This window comes from Salmo trutta, unplaced genomic scaffold, assembly GCF_901001165.1.
Source record: "Salmo trutta unplaced genomic scaffold, fSalTru1.1, whole genome shotgun sequence".
Lineage (NCBI taxonomy): Eukaryota > Metazoa > Chordata > Actinopteri > Salmoniformes > Salmonidae > Salmo > Salmo trutta.
In genome coordinates, this window is record NW_021823043.1 from 1,993,393 (window position 1) to 2,019,631 (window position 26,239).

The 26,239-nt window shown below is 47.3% G+C and overlaps 1 protein-coding gene across 20 annotated transcripts in view; it reads right to left on the bottom strand.

Moving 5' to 3' along the window:
* The window catches only part of LOC115188372 (neuronal cell adhesion molecule), a 139,447-nt gene that overhangs the window by 52,985 nt on the left and 60,223 nt on the right, over positions 1 to 26,239 (bottom strand). For all 20 annotated transcript variants that reach the window (XM_029747170.1, XM_029747165.1, XM_029747166.1 and 17 more), the window contains exon 2: positions 17,047 to 17,125. The gene's annotated coding sequence lies outside the window, so the exon portion shown is untranslated. The remainder of the gene's footprint in view (positions 1 to 17,046; positions 17,126 to 26,239) is intronic.

A 26,239-nucleotide genomic window follows, 5' to 3' on the forward strand; every position in this document is an offset into this window, starting at 1 on the left:
TAGCGTTCTGTCTGGGGTACTGGCTAACAGACGTAGGCCACCATACTGTCTGGGCCTAGGGTTCTGTCTGGGGTACTGGCTAACAGACGTAGGCTACTCCTAATGACAACTAACTGAAGATACATCACTATCTACTCCTAATGACAACTAACTGAAGATACATCACTATCTACTCCTAATGACAACTAACTGAAGATACATCACTACCTACTCCTAATGACAACTAACTGAAGATACATCACTATCTACTCCTAATGACAACTAACTGAAGATACATCACTATCTACTCCTAATGACAACTAACTGAAGATATATCACTATCTACTCCTAATGACAACTAACTGAAGATACATCACTATCTACTCCTAATGACCACTAACTGAAGATACATCACTATCTACTCCTAATGACCACTAACTGAAGATACATCACTATCTACTCCTAATGACCACTAACTGAAGATACATCACTATCTACTCTTAATGACAACTAACTGAAGATACATCACTATCTACTCCTAATGACCACTAACTGAAGATACATCACTATCTACTCTTAATGACAACTAACTGAAGATACATCACTATCTACTCCTAATGACAACTAACTGAAGATACATCACTATCTACTCTTAATGACAACTAATTGAAGATACATCACTATCTACTCCTAATGACCACTAACTGAAGATACATCACTATCTACTCTTAATGACAACTAACTGAAGATACATCACTATCTACTCCTAATGACAACTAACTGAAGATACATCACTATCTACTCCTAATGACAACTTTTTGTTACAATTGTTTTATGTAACCTTTATTTAACTAGACAAGTCAGTTATGAACAAATTCTTATTTACAATGATGGCCTACTCCGGCCAAACTCTAACCCGGACAACGCTGGGCCAATTGTGCGCAGCCCTATGGGACTCCCAATCACAGCTGGTTGTGATACAGCCTGAAATCAAACCAGGTCTGTAGTGATGCCTCTAGCACTGAGATGCAGTGCCTTAGACTGCTGCGCCACTCGGGAGCCCCAACTTTGAGGTTTCCAAGGTTTCTGACACCTTAAGACATATACATTCCTTCATTTAGTTCAGCCATTAATTCCCCATACTGTAGACTGGTCCATGTGTTCTGTAGGAGAGGCACAGTGTATAGATGATTGAAGCGATTACAATATGAATTGGGGCCTGCTATTACAGAGCAGCATGGAGGACTCAAACGAAACGAGTACTGTAAACACAAAAAGTTTCATGTGTGTACACAACAAGGACATCTTGCTGCCTTTTATTTGGCCCTGCAAGCAATTCCATGTGAATAAATAGTAGGGCCACTTGGACACCATATTAAAAAAGGCTTTTAGTTCAGTCTCCGCTCTGGCCAACTCGGTAGGTCCTGAGTGCTAAATAAAACTATTCACTGATGATAAACAAACACAATTACTTATTTTTTGTTAATATGACTATGACACGTGTGTTTATGCTAACATTCCTTGTCTTCCAGCCCATTCTGTATGGTGAGCACTAAGCAGCCGGATTGAGACAGTGGCTGTCACTACGTTAAGAACACTGCTTGTGTGTTGATCTGTATGGGAGCTTTAAAGACTCTATGATGTGTCCATATGGATGTATGGAGGCCCCTTCTCATACTCCCCTGGGTCTCCCACTCTGTTTGTTTAGGCCTCCATTCACATGCTAATGCCCTGCCCACTGCAGCAGAGTCCACAGAGACTGGTCTGACACATAGAGGAGAGGAGAGCCATACTGGTGTCACAAGGTGGAAGGTCTATTGATTGTTCTCATGCGTGAGTGTCAGCCGCACGCACATGCACGAGGAGGTGCGGACGTATGCAGACAGTCACACTAAATGCCCACACACACGTCTGCACGTCTGCACGTCTGCATACATACACACACACATGACACGATGCCAAGCATGTGTACTAACAGTGAGACTCTGACTTCAGTTCTCAGTCAATTTGACCCATAGTATATCATATTGGTCAGGGAGAGTTTGAACACTAAGAACTGTCTTTGATGGGAAAAGTAGACAATTTTCAGCCCAGTGACACTGTGGGTAACTGAGACTTCAGGGTCAAGAGCTGGGGAGTGAGCCGGAGTGCCACTTTCATAATCACTACGCCGTGTCCATGGCAACGCTCTCTGGTCTATGAGTTCCTACTCTGTTACCAAGTGAACCTCCTCTATTGAACCGTAGCCAAGGAGAGGAGACACAAAGAGACACTAACATAGCCATCTTTATGACAACTCTGAGAGGGAATTCAGTCTAAATACAGCTCTCAAACACTCTGCTCTCAGTGAGACAGCTGGAGTTGGTTTAGACACTGAAGCAGCACCACTTGACTGAGTCAAAGAAGGCCATGCAAGCTAGTCTGAATGTGAGGAGAGCTGCATTAGCTACTTTAGGCTACAGTACAGCATAATGTGTCACTTCTTCAGGACTAATGCTTTGCCAGTTGCGGTATAAAGAAAAGATAAGGGGTAACATTTCTTAAGTAATCCACAGGGAAATATGCCACTATTCACACAGCGATCACTGGCGTATAAAGTTATGGATCATTTACAGACACTCATTTGTTCTGCAGACAATAGATGGAGAAAGTTACACTTTCCTTCACATCAGAGTAAAAAGGAGACAGTTTAAGCCTCATGGAAAATGTTCAAGTATGAAAATACACTGGTAACTCCTGCAGATGTAAGGATGTATTATAAACTTTCCTCTGGAAGTACAAGGTGAGTAAAGATATGCTGGTTTTACTGATCGGATCTCTCATGGTACTGTATGTTGTTTCAATTTGTATCCACACAGAAAAACCATGGCAACAAATGACACCAACACACACACACACACACAGACTACACCAACACCTCTTGTTAGGAAACCAAGCCTCACAGTGCAAAAGCTCACAGTCTCCTTGTTGAACTAGGCCTCTGCCCGGATTGTGATCATAGCGTGGCTTTGTGCCCCAGTTAAAATAAATGACCTCAGCCCTTTCACTCACACACAGCCTGCCTATTGATGGCTGGATGGGGTCAGTCATTCTAGAAGCATCCACACAATCCTCTGGTCTTTCTCTGCGGGGCTCTGTCTCTGTTCTGTGGGGCTTTGGGATAATGCTGATGGTCAGCACACGGCCACACGGGCCTCCCCACAGACCTATTGTGAAACCATGTTGTTGACGTGCTGGTTCCACTGAAACTGCAGGGGTGGAGGGGTGGAGAGGGTGGAGGGAGAGAGAGTGGAGGGGTGGAGGGATGGAGAGGGTGGAGGGAGAGAGGGTGGAGGGAAGGAGGGGTGGAGAGGGTGGAGGGAGAGAGGGTGGAGGGGTGGAGGGAAGGAGGGGTGGAGAGGGTGGAGGGAGAGAGGGTGGAGGGGTGGAGGGAAGGAGGGGTGGAGAGGGTGGAGGGAGAGAGAGTGGAGGGGGGAGAGGGGTGGAGGGAGAGAGGGTGGAGGGATGGCGGGAAGGAGGGGTGGAGAGGGTAGAGAGGGTGGAGGGAGAGGGTGGAGGGAGAGAGGGTGGAGGGATGGAGGTGGAGAGGGTGGAGAGGGTGGAGAGGGTGGAGGGGTGGAGGCAAGGAGAGGGTGGAGGGATGGAGAGGGTGGAGGGAGAGAGGGTGGAGGGATGGCGGCTGGGGAGGGTGGAGGGATAGAGGGTTGGAGAGGGTGGAGGGGTGGAAAGGTGGATGGATGGAGGGGTGGAAAGGGTAGTGGGATTGGGAGGGTGGAGGGTGGAGGGATGGGAGGGTAAAGGAAGGAGGGTGGAGGGTAGAGGGATGGGGAGGGTAAAGGGGAGGAGGGGGGGGGGGTAGAGGGATGGGGAGGGTAAAGGAAGGAGGGTGGAGGGTAGAGGGATGGGGAGGGTAAAGGGGAGGAGGGGTGGAGGGTAGAGGGATGGGGAGGGTAAAGGAAGGAGGGGTGGAGGGTAGAGGGATGGGGAGGGTAAAGGAAGGAGGGTGGAGGGTAGAGGGATGGGGAGGGTAAAGGGGAGGAGGGGTGGAGGGTAGAGGGATGGGGAGGGTAAAGGGAAGGAGGGGTGGAGGGTGGAGGGATGGGGAGGGTAAAGGAAGGAGGGTGGAGGGTAGAGGGATGGGGAGGGTAAAGGGAAGGAGGGGTGGAGGGTGGAGGGATGGGGAGGGTAAAGGAAGGAGGGTGGAGGGTAGAGGGATGGGGAGGGTAAAGGGGAGGAGGGGTGGAGGGTAGAGGGATGGGGAGGGTAAGGAAGGAGGGTGGAGGGTAGAGGGATGGGGAGGGTAAAGGGGAGGAGGGGTGGAGGGTAGCGGGATGGGGAGGGTAAAGGGAAGGAGGGGTGGAGGGTAGAGGGAAGGTGGGTGGAGGGTAGAGGGATGGGGAGGGGTAAAGGGAAGGAGGGTGGAGGGTAGAGGGATGGGGAGGGTAAAGGGAAGGAGGGGTGGAGGGTAGAGGGATGGGGAGGGTAAAGGGAAGGAGGGGTGGAGGGTAGAGGGATGGGGAGGGTAAAGGGAAGGAGGGGTGGAGGGTAGAGGGATGGGGAGGGTAAAGGGAAGGAGGGTGGAGGGTAGAGGGATGGGGAGGGTAAAGGGGAGGAGGGGTGGAGGGTGGAGGGATGGGGAGGGTAAAGGAAGGAGGGTGGAGGGTAGAGGGATGGGGAGGGTAAAGGGAAGGAGGGGTGGAGGGTAAGAGGATGGGGAGGGTAAAGGGGAGGAGGGTGGAGGGTAAGGGAAGGTGGGTGGAGGGTAGAGGGATGGGGAGGGTAAAGGAAGGAGGGTGGAGGGTAGAGGGATGGGGAGGGTAAAGGGAAGGAGGGGTGGAGGGTGGAGGATGGGGAGGGTTAAAGGAAGGAGGGTGGAGGGTAGAGGGATGGGGAGGGTAAAGGGGAGGGGGGGGTGGAGGGTAGAGGGATGGGGAGGGTAAAGGAAGGAGGGTGGAGGGTAGAGGGATGGGGAGGGTAAAGGGGAGGAGGGGTGGAGGGTAGAGGGATGGGGAGGGTAAAGGGAAGGAGGGGTGGAGGGTAGAGGGAAGGTGGGTGGAGGGTAGAGGGATGGGGAGGGTAAAGGGATGGGGAGGGTAAAGGAAGGAGGGTGGAGGGTAGAGGGATGGGGAGGGTAAAGGGAAGGAGGGTGGAGGGTAGAGGGATGGGGAGGGTAAAGGAAGGAGGGTGGAGGGTAGAGGGATGGGGAGGGTAAAGGAAGGAGGGTGGAGGGTAGAGGGATGGGGAGGGTAAAGGAAGGAGGGTGGAGGGTAGAGGGATGGGGAGGGTAAAGGGAAGGAGGGTGGAGGGTAGAGGGATGGGGAGGGTAAAGGGGAGGAGGGTGGAGGGTAGAGGGATGGGGAGGGTAAAGGGAAGGAGGGTGGAGGGTAGAGGGAAGGAGGGTGGAGGGTAGAGGGATGGGGAGGGTAAAGGAAGGAGGGTGGAGGGTAGAGGGTATGGGGAGGGTAAAGGGGAGGAGGGTGGAGGGTAGAGGGAAGGAGGGTGGAGGGTAGAGGGATGGGGAGGGTAAAGGAAGGAGGGTGGAGGGTAGAGGGATGGGGAGGGTAAAGGAAGGAGGGTGGAGGGTAGAGGGATGGGGGGGTAAGGGGAGGAGGGGTGGAGGGTAGAGGGATGGGGAGGGTAAGGGAAGGGGGTGGAGGGTTAGAGGGATGGGGAGGGTAAAGGGAAGGAGGGTGGAGGGGTAGAGGGATGGGGAGGGTAAAGGAAGGAGGGTGGAGGGTAGAGGGATGGGGAGGGTAAAGGAAGGAGGGGTGGAGGGTAGAGGGTAGAGGGTAGAGGGATGGGGAGGGTAAAGGGAAGGAGGGGTGGAGGGTAGAGGGATGGGGAGGGTAAAGGGAAGGAGGGTGGAGGGTAGAGGGATGGGGAGGGTAAAGGGAAGGAGGGTGGAGGGTAGAGGGATGGGGAGGGTAAAGGGATGGAGGGTGGAGGGTAGAGGGATGGGGAGGGTAAAGGGAAGGAGGGTGGAGGGTAGAGGGATGGGGAGGGTAAAGGGAAGGAGGGTGGAGGGTAGAGGGATGGGGAGGGTAAAGGAAGGAGGGTGGAGGGTAGAGGGATGGGGAGGGTAAAGGAAGGAGGGGTGGAGGGTAGGGGATGGGGAGGGTAAGGGAAGGAGGGTGGAGGGTAGAGGGATGGGGAATGTAAAGGGAAGGAGGGTGGAGGGTAGAGGGATGGGGAGGGTAAAGGAAGGAGGGTGGAGGGTAGAGGGATGGGGAATGTAAAGGAAGGAGGGGTGGAGGGTAGAGGGATGGGGAGGGTAAAGGAGGAGGGGTGGAGGGTAGAGGGATGGGGAGGGTAAAGGGAAGGAGGGTGGAGGGTAGAGGGATGGGGAGGGTAAAGGAAGGAGGGGTGGAGGGTAGAGGGATGGGGAGGGTAAAGGGAAGGAGGGGTGGAGGGTAGAGGGATGGGGAGGGTAAAGGGAAGGAGGGGTGGAGGGTAGAGGGATGGGAGGGTAAAGGGAAGGAGGGTGGAGGGTAGAGGGATGGGAGGGTAAAGGGAAGGAGGGTGGAGGGTAGAGGGATGGGGAGGGTAAAGGAAGGAGGGGTGGAGGGTAGAGGGATGGGGAGGGTAAAGGGGAGGAGGGTGGAGGGTAGAGGGATGGGGAGGGTAAAGGGGAGGAGGGTGGAGGGTAGAGGGATGGGGAGGGTAAAGGGATGGAGGGTGGAGGGTAGAGGGATGGGGAGGGTAAAGGAAGGAGGGGTGGAGGGTAGAGGGATGGGGAGGGTAAAGGGAAGGAGGGTGGAGGGTAGAGGGATGGGGAGGGTAAAGGGAAGGAGGGGTGGAGGGTAGAGGGATGGGGAGGGTAAAGGGATGGAGGGTGGAGGGTAGAGGGATGGGGAGGGTAAAGGAAGGAGGGGTGGAGGGTAGAGGGATGGGGAGGGTAAAGGGAAGGTGGGTGGAGGGTAGAGGGATGGGGAGGGTAAAGGGAAGGAGGGTGGAGGGTAGAGGGATGGGGAGGGTAAAGGAAGGAGGGTGGAGGGTAGAGGGATGGGGAGGGTTAAAGGGAAGGTGGGTGGAGGGTAGAGGGATGGGGAGGGTAAAGGGAAGGAGGGGTGGAGGGTAGAGGGATGGGGAGGGTAAAGGGAAGGAGGGTGGAGGGTAGAGGGATGGGGAGGGTAAAGGGAAGGAGGGTGGAGGGTAGAGGGATGGGGAGGGTAAAGGGAAGGAGGGTAGAGGGTAGAGGGATGGGGAGGGTAAAGGGAAGGAGGGTGGAGGGTAGAGGGATGGGGAGGGTAAAGGAAGGAGGGGTGGAGGGTAGAGGGATGGGGAGGGTAAAGGGAAGGTGGGTGGAGGGTAGAGGGATGGGGAGGGTAAAGGGAAGGAGGGTGGAGGGTAGAGGGATGGGGAGGGTAAAGGGGAGGAGGGTGGAGGGTAAAGGGAAGGTGGGTGGAGGGTAGAGGGATGGGGAGGGTAAAGGGAAGGAGGGTGGAGGGTAGAGGGATGGGGAGGGTAAAGGGAAGGTGGGTGGAGGGTAGAGGGATGGGGAGGGTAAAGGGAAGGAGGGGTGGAGGGTAGAGGGATGGGGAGGGTAAAGGGAAGGAGGGTGGAGGGTAGAGGGATGGGGAGGGTAAAGGGAAGGAGGGTGGAGGGTAGAGGGATGGGGAGGGTAAAGGGAAGGAGGGGTGGAGGTTAGAGGGATGGGGAGGGTAAAGGGATGGAGGGGTGGAGGGTAGAGGGATGGAGGGATGGAGGGTGGAGGGTAGAGGGATGGGGAGGGTAAAGGGGAGGAGGGTGGAGGGTAGAGGGAAGGAGGGTGGAGGGTAGAGGGATGGGGAGGGTAAAGGAAGGAGGGTGGAGGGTAGAGGGATGGGGAGGGTAAAGGGGAGGAGGGGTGGAGGGTAGAGGGATGGGGAGGGTAAAGGAAGGAGGGGTGGAGGGTAGAGGGATGGGGAGGGTAAAGGGGAGGAGGGTGGAGGGTAGAGGGAAGGTGGGTGGAGGGTAGAGGGATGGGGAGGGTAAAGGGGAGGAGGGGTGGAGGGTAGAGGGATGGGGAGGGTAAAGGGAAGGAGGGTGGAGGGTAGAGGGATGGGGAGGGTAAAGGGAAGGAGGGGTGGAGGGTAGAGGGATGGGGAGGGTAAAGGAAGGAGGGGTGGAGGGTAGAGGGATGGGGAGGGTAAAGGGATGGAGGGTGGAGGGTAGAGGGATGGGGAGGGTAAAGGGAAGGAGGGGTGGAGGGTAGAGGGATGGGGAGGGTAAAGGGAAGGTGGGTGGAGGGTAGAGGGATGGGGAGGGTAAAGGAAGGAGGGTGGAGGGTAGAGGGATGGGGAGGGTAAAGGGAAGGAGGGTGGAGGGTAGAGGGATGGGGAGGGTAAAGGGAAGGAGGGTGGAGGGTAGAGGGATGGGGAGGGTAAAGGGAAGGAGGGGTGGAGGGTAGAGGGATGGGGAGGGTAAAGGGAAGGAGGGGTGGAGGGTAGAGGGATGGGGAGGGTAAAGGGGAGGAGGGTAGAGGGTAGAGGGATGGGGAGGGTAAAGGGGAGGAGGGTGGAGGGATGGGGAGGGTAAAGGGAAGGAAGGGTGGAGGGTAGAGGGATGGGGAGGGTAAAGGGAAGGAAGGGTGGAGGGTAGAGGGATGGGGAGGGAAGGATGACCACAGACCACAGATGGGGTCCAACATTTGCTATCAGATTCTAGCCCTAAAAACAAAACACCAGGCCAAACCTGAAACATCGTAGTAGTGGCCATTTGAAATACTGCTGTTGTAAATCACTAGACAGTTAGGGATTGAACAACCAATCAAAACCAAACTAAACAGATATTTCTTTATGAAACATTTCGCTGAGGGAGTTACAACTCACCTCAACACCTCCACATTGGTTCCTTCCCACCCAGTCAGGACATTGGTTCCTCCCCACCCAGTCAGGACATTGGCTCCTCCCCACCCAGTCAGGACATTGGTGCCTCCCCACCCAGTCAGGACATTGGTTCCTCCCCACCCAGTCAGGACATTGGTTCCTCCCCACCCAGTCAGTACATTGGTTCCTCCCCACCCAGTCAGGACATTGGTTCCTCCCCACCCAGTCAGGACATTGGTTCCCACCCAGTCAGGACATTGGTTCCCACCCAGTCAGGACATTGGTTCCTTCCCACCCAGTCAGGACATTGGTTCTTCCCCACCCAGTCAGGACATTGGTTCCTCCCCACCCAGTCAGTACATTGGTTCCTCCCCACCCAGTCAGTACATTGGTTCCTCCCCACCCAGTCAGGACATTGGTTCCTCCACACCCAGTCAGGACATTGGTTCCTTCCCACCCAGTCAGGACATTGGTTTCTCCCCACCCAATCAGTACATTGGTTCCTCCCCACCCAGTCAGGACATTGGTTCCTCCCCACCCAGTCAGGACATTGGTTCCTCCCCACCCAGTCAGGACATTGGTTCCTCCCCACCCAGTCAGGACATTGGTTCCTCCCCACCCAGTCAGGACATTGGTTCTTCCCCACCCAGTCAGGACATTGGTTCCTCCCCACCCAGTCAGTACATTGGTTCCTCCCCACCCAGTCAGGACATTGGTTCCTCACCACCCAGTCAGGACATTGGTTCCTCCCCACCCAGTCAGGACATTGGTTCCTCCCCACCCAGTCAGGACATTGGTTCCTCCCCACCCAGTCAGTACATTGGTTCCTCCCCACCCAGTCAGGACATTGGTTCCTCCCCACCCAGTCAGGACATTGGTTCCTCCCCACCCAGTCAGGACATTGGTTCCTCCCCACCCAGTCAGTACATTGGTTTCTCCCCACCCAGTCAGGACATTGGTTCCTCCCCACCCAGTCAGGACATTGGTTCCTCCCCACCCAGTCAGGACATTGGTTCCTCCCCACCCAGTCAGGACATTGGTTTCTCCCCACCCAGTCAGGACATTGGTTCCTCCCCACCCAGTCAGGACATTGGTTCCTCCCCACCCAGTCAGGACATTGGTTCCTCCCCACCCAGTCAGGACATTGGTTCCTCCCCACCCAGTCTGGACATTGGTTCCTCCCCACCCAGTCAGGACATTGGTTCCTCCCCACCCAGTCAGGACATTGGTTCCCCCCCAGTCAGGACATTGGTTCCTCCCCACCCAGTCAGGACATTGGTTGGTCCTCTCCATCCAATCAGGATCCCTCTAACAAGCCAGAGGGATCTATTCTTCACTTCCTCCCTCACACTTATATTCAGGTAAAGGCTAGAGACTGGAGGCTGGAGGTTGGAGACTGGAGGCTGGAGTCTGGAGGCTGGAGGTATCCAGTGCTTAAAATCACCTTTATAATAACGCATTGAATGTATATCATCACTTTTGCATACTGGCATAAAGCAGTAGAGTACAAGGTGCTTGTAGAAGTTGCATACATGGGAAAAAAATGTCCCATTTTCCCAGAATGTGTAGCCTAGGGTCCAGGAAAAAATGTCCCATTTTCCCAGAATGTGTCGCCTAGGGTCCAGGAAAAAATGTCCCATTTTCCCAGAATGTGTCCCCTAGGGTCCAGGAAAAAATGTCCCATTTTCCCAGAATGTGTCGCCTAGGGTCCAGGAAAAAATGTCCCATTTTCCCAGAATGTGTCGCCTAGGGTCCAAATGTCCCATTTTCCCAGAATGTGTCGCCTAGGGTCCAGGAAAAAATTTCCCATTTTCCCAGAATGTGTCGCCTAGGGTCCAGGAAAAAAATGTAGCCTTTTTATAAACACTTTTCATGCAATTCTACATCATTTAGATGACTGGAGACCTTAGCATAATCTTTTTTAATACCTCCCAAATGATCGAAATGACAGGATACTTTGACATTGACAAACGGAGATCAATAAAAACGAACTTGTCTTGAATCCATCAATAGCCTACAGTAGGTCTAGGTGTATGGAGACACATATTGTACAATATGAGGAGGAAATGATCGTCCTAAAAAATCTCTCCAGTTTCACTGATTCACCCAATGATGCGCGTTGCTCTATACAGGCTACAATGTTGAGCAAACCATAAACACGGTCCGGCCCAACACAAATCAATTCTTACAATATCAGACACGCTTTCACATCAGGCCACGTTTTTTATGGGGCAGGAGAATAACAGAGGAGGCAAATGTAATTAACTCTGAATGATTTGATTGTGAAGAAAGAAAAAATGTCATGCCAAGAGAGGTACCGGATCCCGGCAAACGGGTTCCGGAACGAAACTGTCCAAAATTGAGAGGTGCCGGATAATGTTCCGGCAGGATCAGGCTCAAATTAAGCACTGGCTACATCACTGCTCCTGAAAAGCACCTGTAGTCCAACCTCCAGCCCTACAGGCACCGAGAGAGAGGAACAAACCTCCTGTTAGAGAGTGAGGAAGTAGGATGGGCTCCTTCCTAATCACTACATAGACTGGGACATCATCATACACCCACTAACCTCAGTGGAGGAGAGTTACCAGTTAGGCCTAATACATTGCATTATATTTTCAAATAGCACATCAAAAATAGCTTGATGGTGGAGTGTGCTGAATTTATGTCCAGGAGTCAGACCTGGGTTCAAATACTATTTGAAATGATTTCAAATACTTTATCTGGGCTTCTTACCCTCTGCAGTGAGAAGCCCCCTACCCTCTGCAGTGAGAAACCTCCTACCCTCTGCAGTGAGAAGCCTCCTACCCTCTGCAGTGAGAAGCCTCTTACCCTCTGCAGTGAGAAGCCTCCTACCCTCTGCAGTGAGAAGCCTCCTACCCTCTGCAGTGAGAAGGCTCCTACCCTCTGCAGTGAGAAGCATCCTACCCTCTGCAGTGAGAAGCCTCCTACCCTCTGCAGTGAGAAGCCTCCTACCCTCTGCAGTGAGAAGGCTCCTACCCTCTGCACTCCTACCCTCTGCAGTGAGAAGGCTCCTACCCTCTGCAGTGAGAAGGCTCCTACCCTCTGCAGTGAGAAGGCTGCTACCCTCTGCAGTGAGAAGGCTGCTACCCTCTGCAGTGAGAAGCCTCCTACCCTCTGCAGTGAGAAGCCTCCTACCCTCTGCAGTGAGAAGCCTCCTACCCTCTGCAGTGAGAAGGCTCCTACCCTCTGCAGTGAGAAGGCTCCTACCCTCTGCAGTGAGAGGGCTCCTACCCTCTGCAGTGAGAAGCCTCCTACCCTCTGCAGTGAGAAGGCTCCTACCCTCTGCAGTGAGAAGGCTCCTACCCTCTGCAGTGAGAAGCCTCCTACCCTCTGCAGTGAGAAGGCTCCTACCCTCTGCAGTGAGAAGGCTCCTACCCTCTGCAGTGAGAAGGCTCCTACCCTCTGCAGTGAGAAGCCTCTTACCCTCTGCAGTGAGAAGCCTCCTACCCTCTGCAGTGAGAAGGCTCCTACCCTCTGCAGTGAGAAGGCTCCTACCCTCTGCAGTGAGAAGGCTCCTACCCTCTACAGTGCTAGGTGATGAATCACAGTATCAGTGGGTGTTTGCAGCATGGCGCTACACTGGACTATGATGGGGCATGTGTGTAACAGTTCAGGTATCGAACCCCGGTCGTCTGTTTAAAATATATATATATATTTCACCTTTTATTTAACCAGGTAGGCTAGTTGAGAACCAGTTCTCATTTACAACTGCGACCTGGCCAAGATAAAGCAAAGCAGTTCGACACATACAACAACACAGAGTTACACATGGAATAAACAAACATACAATCAATAATACAGCAGAAAAATCTATATACAGCATGTGCAAATGAGGTAGGATAAGAGAGGTAAGGCAATAAATAGGCTATGGTGGTAAATTAATTAAAATATTGCAATTAAACACTGGAATGGTAGATGTGCAGAAGATGAATGTGCAAGTAGAGATACTGGGGTGCAAAGGAGCAAGATAAATAAATAAATAAATACAGTATGGGGATGAGGTAGATTGGATGGGCTATTTACAGATGGGCTATGTACAGGTGCAGTGATCTGTGAGCTGCTCTGAGAGCTGGTGCTTAAAGCTAGTGAGGGAGATAAGAGTCTCCAGCCTCAGAGATTTTTGCAATTCGTTCCAGTCATTGGCAGCAGAGAACTGGAAGGAGAAGCAGCCAAAGGAAAAATTGGCTTTGGAGGTGACCAGAGAGATATACCTTTATTTAACTAGGCAAGTCAGTTAAGAACAAATTCTTATTTAAGGCGGGGCTTTACCTAGCAGAGACTTGTAGATGACCTGGAGCCAGTGGGTTTGGCGACGAGTATGAAGCGAGGGCCAGCCAACGAGAGCATACAGGTCACAGTGGTGGGTAGTATATGGGGCTTTGGTGACAAAACGGATGGCACTGTGATAGACTGCATCCAATTTGTTGAGTAGAGTGTTGGAGGCTATTTTGTCTGTGTGCCTCACAACCATGTTAGACCATGTTATCCCTCTGAGCTAAAGCCTACATATATCTATTAAAAGCTCAGTCTAGGTTACGCTTCATGTGAACGTACAATAGTTCACCAAAGATGTAACAGCCTCCATGAGGAGAAACAAGACAGAGATATATTGGATGGAGTATACTGCAGTGGTCTCTCACCTCTCATAAGAGAAGACAGCAGGTCTTCCTTCACACATACTGTACACACGCACGCACACAAACAAACACACACAACCACACATACACAACCACACACACACAGGCAGCAGGTCTGTTCTCACCAGGTGAGAAGACAATGTGATTACCCAGCATGCATTGGAGGAGGCTTTATGAGGGAGAGTGGAAACATGGCAGGTCTGAGATTCACTTCCCATCAGGTCACAGAGCCTAGATCACACAGACACACACACAAACACACACACACAAACACACACACACAAACACACACACACTAACACACACACACACACACACACACACACACAGAGAGAGAGAGAGAGAATACTGGAGGAGAGCTTGTCAGATGCACCATAGTATTATGTAACAAAGTACAATGTTATCTGAATCCGTACTGTTTCCTCCCAATCTTACAATCTATTCAGCATGTATTACTATACAACCTGCTTACTGGCCAGTAATGACTAGAGAGGTAATGTGACTGTACACCTCGTAGTATAGATATGAATGGACTATTAGTGCTTAATAATATAATTATCATTAGAGGGATGGAGGGGATTACTGTGTGGGGATTGGGACCTCTCTTCTCTCCAGCCCCCCTCTCCGGGTCTATCCCCTGATTCTCCTCTATCCTCGATTTCTGCCAGGGATTGACCCTGATTCCCCCCCCCCACCTATTCACCCACCTCTTCACCCACCTCCCCCCACCTCCCCCCTTACCCTCCCCCACCTCCACCTCCTAACCCACCTCCCCCCTTACCCCCTCCCCCCTCCACCTAGTCACCCACCTCCCCCCTTACCCTCACCCACCTATACCTCCTAACCCATCTCTCCCCTTACCCCCTCCACCTAGTCACCCACCTCCACCTCCTCCCCCATCACCCCCCCTCACCCACCCCATCACTCTGCCCCCTCACCCACCTCCACCCCCATAACCCACCTCCCCCACCCTCAGACTACTAATCCTGCCTGATGAACAGATGGAGGGATGAAGGATAGGGGGATGCCAATTCACACTCGTCCTCGCCGCCATCGTCCTGTCCTTTCATCCTTACCATCCCAGCAGAGCGAGAGAGAGAGAGATCGAGAGAATGGGGATGTGTCAGGTGGGACTGGGGATAGAGGACAAGGTCTTTATGTGGAACGACCAGTGATAGCAACATTTAGCATGTTATTACTGTAACCATAAAGGTCTAACAGCTTTGCTCTGAAGGTCACACACCTGGTGCCATAGTAACTCATGTTGTTGTTAAACACAGTGTCACGCTCCGAGGCTCTGAGGCCACATGTAGCCTATCTGTTCATCAATAGCTTTTACCTTCCAGTGTAATGCCACTGCATATCAATGAAATCCAATGTGATCTACCCAGATTGGCCACCGGAATGTATAGCCACCGATCAATACAGCACAAAGCAGTTAAGAGAGAATGTACATTGATCTTGATTTGGAACCTGCAGAGAAAAGATGGTGCTAAACAGAAACAGATTTCTTAGTGTGTATTTGTTGACGTCAATGTAAGTGAGACACTGACAGCTCGTAATAAAGTGTTACGTTATTTCAGGGAATTCACATTTTCTGCTTTTAAAAAGATCAATAACTCAATAAAACACTACTAGTGAAAGTACTTAGTGACAACGGCTGATGTACTTTAAAAGACAGACTGTTAGTCCCCAACAACATGACTCCATCACAGACAGAACTATGGTCCATGATTAAAAGCTATTTTTGGGACTTCATTTTTCCTCCAAACCACTGTGCCCTTTAAGAGAAAGGGAATTGGTGCGTATGCTGTAACATCATAACATTGAAATGCCCACTGTAGCCTGAGGAGTGGGCCTTATCTGCTGTGGATTGACTGACTAGACCAGATTCACATCAAAGGCATACACTGTGTTTTACTGTAAGTTCATTGGTATCTGATTCTGTTCCCTGTGGTGAACACAGACACACACATGTTCACAAACACACACATACACACACTGAGCCTGTATGGATTCACCCTGCAGGGTTCCTTCTCTGGCTGAACTCATGACCACTGATGAGATGACCACAGATAAGTGATGGCCACAAAACCAACGACCAGTAACCCCCAAACAACCGGCCAGCTACCGAACAACAATAAACCCAACAACCTCTACTAAGAGACTGAGGCAAGGCAAGTGCACTCTCAGAAATAAAGTTCCATACAGAACCATTTGTCCTGTAGGAGAACCTGCTGAAAAAGTTCCATATAGAACCATTTGTCCTTGTAGGAGAACCCTCTGAAAAAGTTCCATTTAGAACCATTTGTCCTGTAGGAGAACCTTCTGAAAAAGTTCCATATAGAACCATTTGTCCTGTAGGAGAACCCTCTGAAAAAGTTCCATATAGAACCATTTGTCCCTGTAGGAGAACCCTCTGAAAAAGTTCCATTTAGAACCATTTGTCCTGTAGGAGAACCCTCTGAAAAAGTTCCATATAGAACCATTTGTCCTTGTAGGAGAACCCTCTGAAAAAGTTTGAGATAGAACTATTTGTCTTTGTAGGAGAACCCTCTGAAAAAGTTCCATATAGAACCATTTGTCCTTGTAGGAGAACCCTCTGAAAAAGTTCCATATAGAACCATTTGTCCTTGTAGGAGAACACTCTGAAAAAGTTTGAGATAGAACTATTTGTCTTTGTAGGAGAACCCTCCAGATAGAACTATTTTTGGATCATATTGAACCCTTTTCGGTTCCACGTAGAACCTCTGGTTCCACTGTAAGGGTTCTATCTTGAGTCTTTTTTCAGAGGGTTCTCCTACAGGACAAATGGTTTTACATAGCACTCTTCCTTTCTGAGTGTGGCAACTGGCACTGCAATGAATCCAGAGACTGTATGTCCGTCCATACACTGAGTGGACAAAACATTAAGATTACCATGCTATTTAAATGACATTGACTGACCAGGTGACTCCAGCTGAAAGCTATGATCCCTTATTGATGTCACTTGATCCACTTCAATCAGTGTAGATGAAGAGGAGGAGACAGGTTAAAGAAGGATTTGAAATCCTTGAGACAACTGAGACATGGATTGTGTATGTGTGCCATTCAGAGGGTGAATGGGCAAGACAAAATATTGAAGTGCCTTTGAACAGGGTATGGTAGTAGGTACCAGGCACACTAGTTTGTTTCAAGAACTGCAATGCTGCTAGGTTTTTCATGCTAAGTTTCCTGTGTGTATCAAGAATGGTCCACCACCCAAAAGACATCCAGTCAACTTGACACAACTGTGAGAAGCATTGGAGTCAACATGGGCCAGCATCCCTGTGGAACGCTTTCAACACCTTGTATAGTCCATTCCCCAACGAATTGAGGCTGTTCTGAGGGCAAAAGGGGGGGATGGGGGGTGCAACTCAATGTTCTTAATGTTTTGTATACTCAGTGTAGTTGCCAGTAGTTAGTTAAGTCCAGTACATACTGTACTGTCGTTTGACAGTGCTGAGAGCAACATATGAAAGTGTAAATAAATATATTAAACAAATAAATGTTAAGGAACATACTGATTCTCCAACAAATATAATCAATTTCAGCGATGACTGATACTTAAAGGTTGCTCTTACCTATGGGAATCCAATCAAAGGGGTTTGTCCTCCAGTTGGAGATATCCACACACTCTGACTGCTGAGAAGGACTTCAGACCTGGAACACAAATGAATGAACATTAGACGCAAGCTTGGCCATCCCACCATAATGTATCTGTCCTGACATAAAGGAAGATCTAGGAGAAGGGAAATGGCACAGAGGAATGTAAAAAATGCCGTAGTGTGAGGTAGTAAGGGTTGTAAAATGTACAGGGGTATCTAGTTCACATGGCATTTGTTCTGCATGCCCTAGAAATCTACTTTTTACAGATGTGGGATCTTAATTTGAGCCAGTTTGCTACAGCAGGAAGATAATCCTGCAGCAACAGGAAATGTGAGTTATTATGTGGATTCTAATTAATTGTAGAGGTTCATACATTTTTTCATTAGAGCAAATCAAGTTTGATATTTAAAAGAGGAAATCTAAAACTTTAGAAGCCTTTTAAAACTCAAATACACTACACATTTGTATTTCCTGTTGTGCAGGAAAATTCTCAGCAACTAAAGAGTCATCAAATAAAGATCCTACATCTGTACATGCAATAATTTCTTTCACCTGAGTGAAAAAAGGACAAAAAATATAACTTAAAAGGAACTTATTATTAGATATTTCATCAAAACAGAAAAACAAAGAGATACTCCAAAGGCATAAAGAGAAGACAACACACAGGACAGTGTGTGTGTGTGTGTGTGTCTTATTATGGTAAAATATCTAGAAAAATACACACACACACACACACACACACACACACACACACACACACACACACACACACACACACACACACACACACACACTTCATGACTATGAATACCTTATCATAACTACCAGTGAAACAAGCCATTATTTTCCCATTTGTGGGAAAGAGCATGACAGATAACAAGCATTTATAACCAGATATTTTTCTAAACATAAAACAAGGACATTATAACTGTAGTTAGCTCATTCAGTAACTATTCTAAGTAACCTATAAATCTGGCCCTTCTAACTCTCTGTTTGATTAAATCACATCAGACAAGCCATCTACCCTTCTCCTGAGATGCGTCCTGAATAGCACCCTATTCCATACATAGCGCTCTACTTTGGTCCAGAGCCCTATGGGCCCTGGTCAAAAGTAGTGCACTGCATAGGGAATAGGGTGCCATTTGGGACGCATGCCTCCCCATGAAGCAATCAGCAGCAGCTGCTCTCAGGCAGGCAGAAGCAGAGAAAAGCTAACACACTCCAACTACACAGGCCTGACCTCAAGCCCTACACAGTTACTATGGAGACAGAGAGAGAGACAGACAGAGAAAGAGAGAGAGCGAGAGACAGAGAGAGAGGGGGAAGAGAAAGAGCGAGAGAGGCAGAGAAAGAGTGAGAGATAGATAGACAGAGAGGGGGAGGGGTGGGAGAGATAGAGAGAGAGAGAGAGAGAGAGAGAGAGAGAGAGGCAGAGAGAGAGAGAGAGGCACAGAGAGAGACAGGCAGAGAGAGTCAGGCAGAGAGAGAGAGAGAGGCAGAGAGAGAGACAGGCAGAGAGAGAGAGAGGCAGAGAGAGAGGGTGGAGGAGGAGAGATGAAGTGAGAGCAGGAGAGAGAGAGAAGCCGGCATATAAAACATAAAAGCGTTGTGAGCGGGAATCGGTGAAAGAGCATGTATTATTTAGTGTTAAATCTAAAACCGCTTCATCATCACAGAGCGGGAAGAGAGGAGGAGAAAGGTACCGTACATATGAATGCTTTATGGGAAATCCACACACACAACACAGAGAGCCTCCACACAGGTTCCACATCTCCTCTGCTCTAGGACTGTACTGAGGGCTGAGGACACGTACGCATGCAAACACACACACAATATATAATTATATATCAGCATAATGTCACATAGGGCCATTAATACAAAACTGTTCATTCCTCTCTGGCTAGAGGTGAGGTGTGTGTGTTCCTGCGTGCGTGGAGTAATTTAATTTAAAAATATACAGTTGAAGTCGGAAGTTTACATACACCTTAGCAAATACATTTAAACTCAGTTTTTCACAATTCCTGACATTTAATCCCAGTATAAATTCCCTGTCTTAGGTCAGTTAGGATCACCACTTTATTTTAAGAATGTGAAATGTCAGAATAATAGTAGAGAGAATGATTTATTTCAGCTTTTATTTCTTTCATCACATTCCCAGTGGGTCAGAAGTTTACATACACTCAATTAGTATTTGGTAGCATTGCCCTTAAATTGTTTAACTTGGGTAAAACGTTTAAGGTAGACTTCCACAAGCTTCCCACAATAAGTTGGGTGAATTTTGGCCCATTCCTCCTGACAGAGCTGGTGTAACTGAGTCAGGTTTGTAGGCCTCCTTGCTCGCACACGCTTTTTCAGTTCTGCCCACAAATTTTCTATAGGATTGAGGTCAGGGCTTTGTGATGGCCACTCCAATACCTTGACTTTGTTATCCTTAAACCATTTTGCCACAACTTTGGAAGTATGCTTGGGGTCATTGTCCATTTGAAAGACCCATTTGTGACCAAGCTTTAACTTCCTGACTGATGTCTTGAGATGTTGCTTCAATATATCCACATAATTTTCCTCCCTCATAATGCCATCTATTTTGTGAAGTGCACCAGTCCCTCCTGCAACAAAGCACCCCCACAACAGGATGCTGCCACCCCCGTGCTTCACGGTTGGGATGGAGTTCTTCGGCTTGCAAGCCTCCTCCTTTATCCTCCAAACATAACGATGGTCATTATGGCCAAACAGTTCTATTTTTGTTTCATCAGACCAGAGGACATTTCTCCAAAAAGTACAATCTTTGTCCCCATGTGCAGTTGCAAACTGTAGTCTGGCTTTTTTCTGGCAGTTTGGGGATAGTGGCTTCTTATTTGATGAGCAGCCTTTCAGGTTATGTCGATATAGGACTTGTTTTATTGTGGATATAGATACTTTTGTACCTGTTTCCTACAGCATCTTCACAAGGTTCTTTGCTGTTGTTCTGGGATTGATTTGCACTTCTTGCACCAAAGTACGTTCATCTCTAGGAGACAGAACGCGTCTCCTTCCTGAGCAGTATGACTGCTGTGAGGTCCCATGGTGTTTATACTTGCGTACTATTGTTTGTACAGATGAATGTGGTACCTTCAGCCATTTGGAAATTTCTTCCAAGGATACAGTTGAAGTCGGAAGTTTACATACACTTAGGTTGGAGTCATTAAAACTCATTTTTCAAACACTCCACATATTTCTTGTTAACAAACTATAGTTTTAGAAAGTCAGTTAGGACATCTACTTTGTCCATGACACAAGTCATTTTTCCAACAATTGTTTACAGACAGATTATTTCACTTATAATTCATTGTATCACAATTCTAGTGGTCTGAAGTTGACTGTGCCTTTAAACAGCTTGGAAAATTACAGAAAAATATCATGGCTTTAGAAGCTTCTGATAGGCTAATTGACATCATTTGAGTCAATTGGAGGTGTACCTGTGGATGTATTTCAAGGCGTACCTTCAAACGCAGTGCCTCTTTGCTTGACATCATGGGAAAATCAAAAGAAATCAGTCAAGATTTCAGAAAAAAATTGTAGACCTCCACAAGTCTGGTTCATCCTTGGGAGCAATTTCCAAAAGCCTGAAGGTACCACGTTCATCTGTACAAACAATAGTACGCAAGTATAAACACCATGGGACCACGCAGCCGTCATACCGCTCAGGAAGGAGACGTGTTCTGTCTCCTAGAGATGAACGTACATTGGTGCAAAAAGTGCAAATCAATTCCAGAACAACAGCAAAGGACCTTGTGAAGATGCTGGAGGAAACAGGTACAAAAGTATCTATAGCCACAATAAAACGAGTCCTATATCGACATAACCTGAAAGGCCGCTCAGCAAGGAAGAAGCCACTGCTCCAAACCCACCATAAAAAAGCCAGACTACGGTTTGCAACTGCACATGGGGACAAGACTTTTTGGAGAAATGTCCTCTGGTCTGATGAAACAAAAATAGAACTGTTTGGCCATAATGACCATCATTATGTTTGGAGGATAAAGGGGGAGGCTTGCAAGCCGAAGAACTCCATCCCAACCGTGAAGCACGGGGGTGTCAGCATCATGTTGTGGGGGTGCTTTGCTGCAGGAGGGACTGGTGCACTTCACAAAATAGATGGCATCATGAGGGAGGAAAATTATGTGGATATATTGAAGCAACATCTCAAGACATCAGTCAGGAAGTTAAAGCTTGGTCACAAATGGGTCTTCCAAATGGACAATGACCCCAAGCATACTTCCAAAGTTGTGGCAAAATGGTTTAAGGATAACAAAGTCAAGGTATTGGAGTGGCCATCACAAAGCCCTGACCTCAATCCTATAGAAAATTTGTGGGCAGAACTGAAAAAGCGTGTGCGAGCAAGGAGGCCTACCAACCTGACTCAATTACACCAGCTCTGTCAGGAGGAATGGGCCAAAATTCATCCAACTTATTGTGGGAAGCTTGTGGAAGGCTAACCGAAACGTTTGACCCAAGTTGAACAATTTAAGGGCAATGCCACCAAATACTAATTGAGTGTATGTAAACTTCAGACCCACTGGGAATGTGATGAAAGAAATAAAAGCTGAAATAAATCATTCTCTCTACTATTATTTTGACATTTCACATGCTTAAAATAAAGTGGTGATCCTAACTGACCTAAGACAGGGAATTTTTACTGGGATTAAATGTCAGGAATTGTGAAAAACTGAGTTTAAATGTATTTGACTAAGGTAAACTTCCGACTTCAAATGTATATATATTTAACAAGGAAAGTAAGAACAAATTCTTATTTACAATGATGGCCTATACCGGCCAAAGCCGGACGATGCTGGGCCAATTGTGCGCCACCCTATGGGACTCCCAATCACGTCCGATTGTGACACAGCCTGGATTCGAACCAGGGTGTCTGTAGTGACGCCTCAAGCGCTGAGATGCAGTGCCTTAGACTGCAATATGTTTTTTTCTCAAGGCTGTTTGAGGGAGAGATGGAGGGAAGGAAGAACAGAGAATAGAAAGAATCATGTCTAAAGGTGATTGGTTGATATGATAGGAGATACTATACCTACCAGTCAGTTAATCAGCTGTACTACATTAAAGTTGTGAGAATCTAGGAGATACTATAACTACCAGCCAGTAAATCAGCTGTACTACATTAAAGTTGTGAGAATATAGGAGATACTATACCTACCAGTCAGTAAATCAGCTGTACTACATTAAAGTTGTGAGAATATAGGAGATACTATAACTACCAGTCAGTTAATCAGCTGTACAACATTAAAGTTGTGAGAATATAGGAGATACTATACCTACCAGTCAGTAAATCAGCTGTACTACATTAAAGTTGTGAGAATATAGGAGATACTATAACTACCAGCCAGTTAATCAGCTGTACTACATTAAAGTTGTGAGAATCTAGGAGATACTATACCTACCAGCCAGTAAATCAGCTGTACTACATTAAAGTTGTGAGAATCTAGGAGATACTATACCTACCAGTCAGTAAATCAGCTGTACTACATTAAAGTTGTGAGAATCTAGGAGATACTATACCTACCAGTCAGTAAATCAGCTGTACTACATTAAAGTTGTGAGAATCTAGGAGATACTATACCTACCAGTCAGTAAATCAGCTGTACTACATTAAAGTTGTGGGAATCTAGGAGATACTATACCTACCAGTCAGTAAATCAGCTGTACTACATTAAAGTTGTGAGAATCTAGGAGATACTATACTTACCAATCAGTAAATCAGCTGTACTACATTAAAGTTGTGGGAATCTAGGAGATATTATACCTACCAGTCAGTTAATCAGCTGTACTACATTAAAGTTGTGGGAATCTAGGAGATACTATACCTACCAGTCAGTAAATCAGCTGTACTACATTAAAGTTGTGAGAATCTAGGAGATACTATACCTACCAGCCAGTAAATCAGCTGTACTACATTAAAGTTGTGAGAATCTAGGAGATACTATACCTACCAGTCAGTAAATCAGCTGTACTACATTAAAGTTGTGAGAATCTAGGAGATACTATACCTACCAGTCAGTAAATCAGCTGTACTACATTAAAGTTGTGGGAATCTAGGAGATACTATACCTACCAGTCAGTAAATCAGCTGTACTACATTAAAGTTGTGAGAATCTAGGAGATACTATACCTACCAGTCAGTAAATCAGCTGTACTACATTAAAGTTGTGAGAATATAGGAGATACTATAACTACCAGTCAGTTAATCAGCTGTACAACATTAAAGTTGTGAGAATATAGGAGATACTATACCTACCAGTCAGTAAATCAGCTGTACTACATTAAAGTTGTGAGAATATAGGAGATACTATAACTACCAGCCAGTTAATCAGCTGTACTACATTAAAGTTGTGAGAATCTAGGAGATACTATACCTACCAGCCAGTAAATCAGCTGTACTACATTAAAGTTGTGAGAATCTAGGAGATACTAAACCTACCAGTCAGTAAATCAGCTGTACTACATTAAAGTTGTGAGAATCTAGGAGATACTATACCTACCAGTCAGTAAATCAGCTGTACTACATTAAAGTTGTGAGAATCTAGGAGATACTATACCTACCAGTCAGTAAATCAGCTGTACTACATTAAAGTTGTGGGAATCTAGGAGATACTATACCTACCAGTCAGTAAATCAGCTGTACTACATTAAAGTTGTGAGAATCTAGGAGATACTATACCTACCAGTCAGTAAATCAGCTGTACTACATTAAAGTTGTGAGAATCTAGGAGATACTATACCTACCAGTCAGTAAATCAGCTGTACTACATTAAAGTTGTGGGAATCTAGGAGATACTATACCTACCAGTCAGTAAATCAGCTGTACTACATTAAAGTTGTGAGAATCTAGGAGATACTATACCTACCAGTCAGTAAATCAGCTGTACTACATTAAAGTTGTGAGAATCTAGGAGATACTATACCTACCAGTCAGTAAATCAGCTGTACTACATTAAAGTTGTGAGAATCTAGGAGATACTATACTTACCAGTCAGTAAATCAGCTGTACTACATTAAAGTTGTGGGAATCTAGGAGATATTATACCTACCAGTCAGTAAATCAGCTGTACTACATTAAAGTTGTGAGAATCTAGGAGATATTATACCTACCAGTCAGTAAATCAGCTGTACTACATTAAAGTTGTGAGAATCTAGGAGATATTATACCTACCAGTCAGTAAATCAGCTGTACTACATTAAAGTTGTGAGAATCTAGGAGATACTATACCTACCAGTCAGTAAATCAGCTGTACTACATTAAAGTTGTGAGAATCTAGGAGATATTATACATACCAGTCAGTAAATCAGCTGTACTACATTAAAGGTCTACAGTACAGTATAAAACACTATCAACATTTCATATTCTCACAGGACAACAATTAACAGCATACATTTAGAATACAGACACTAAGAATGCATTATTGTCTTGTCTGATAGGAACAAGTCAATTGTAATGTTCAAATGACATAGTGTATCAATGACACTGTATGTAGGCTCAGTCTCATTATGATGTAAGGCAGTATTCACCCTGCCGTGTGTGTGTGTGTGTGTGTGTGTGTGTGTGTGTGTGTGTGTGTGTGTGTGTGTGTGTGTGTGTGTGTGTGTGTGTGTGTGTGTGTGTGTGTGTAGCCTAATCCGTTCAGGAAAGTCTTTGAGGTGCCGGTGAAAACAGTGTTTCATTACACCCAGTCTGTCTACCACCTCCTCCCCCTCCCTCCCTCTCTCCCCCACCCCTCCCTGTGCCTGCACTGCACACACACACACCCCTCAATACGCCTGCATCGCACACGCTGGCAGATTAAAAACAACCCCTTTGTCCCCCCAGAATGTGGGTTAACACACTTCCTGGTGCTCCACAGACTGTCAGACAGACAGACAGACAGCACTATGACTGAGAATTGAGACACATAGGCTACTATCCAGTGTTTGTGTTAGTCCATATAGGCCTACTACACTGTCTGAGTATATCACAGTCTACAGAAAGCATGACGGGTTCCTTTTATACTCCTGCCAGGTGATTGATAGCAATTTAATTTGGCATTCAATTAAAAATCATTGTAAGAGCTATAGGGGGTTATTTCAATTGAGCATTTACATAATGGTCCTTTCACTGGGGAATCAAAAACCTCTGTCATTATATAGACTCTATAGACTAGAGGTCATGTACATGGGAAAACGTTAACTAACACACACACACACACACGCCTCACATTGTTAACAAAGTGATGTAGAGCCGTCTTCAGTACAAGAGCTACAGACCAATCATCTGTTAGTACAGGAGATATAGACCAATCATCTGTTAGTACAGGAGATATAGACCAACCATCTGTTAGTACAGGAGCTATAGACCTATCATCTGTTAGTACAGGAGATATAGACCAATCATCTGTTAGTACAGGAGCTATAGACCAATCATCTGTTAGTACAGGAGATATAGACCAATCATCTGTTAGTACAGGAGATATAGACCAATCATCTCTTAGTACAGGAGATATAGACCAACCATCTGTTAGTACAGGAGATATAGACCAATCATCTGTTAATACAGGAGCTATAGCCCAATCATCTGTTAGTACAGGAGCTATAGACCAATCATACTTTAGTACAAGAGCTATAGACCAATCATCTGTTAGTACAGGAGATATAGACCAACCATCTGTTAGTACAGGAGATATAGACCAATCATCTCTTAGTACAGGAGATATAGACCAACCATCTGTTAGTACAGGAGCTATAGACCAACCATCTGTTAGTACAGGAACTATAGACCAATCATCTGTTAGTACAGGAGATATAGACCAATCATCTGTTAGTACAGGAGATATAAACCAATCATCTGTTAATACAGGAGATATTGACCAATCATCTGTTAGTACAAGAGCTACAGACCAATCATCTGTTAGTACAGGAGCTATAGACCAATCATCTGTTAGTACATGAGATATAAACCAATCATCTGTTAGTACTGGAGATATAGACCAATCATCTGTTAGTACTGGAGATATAGACCAATCATCTGTTAGTACAGGATATATAGACCAATCATCTGTTAGTACAGGAGCTATAGACCAATCATCTGTTAGTACTGGAGATATAGACCAACCATCTGTTAGTACAGGAGATATAGACCAATCATCTGTT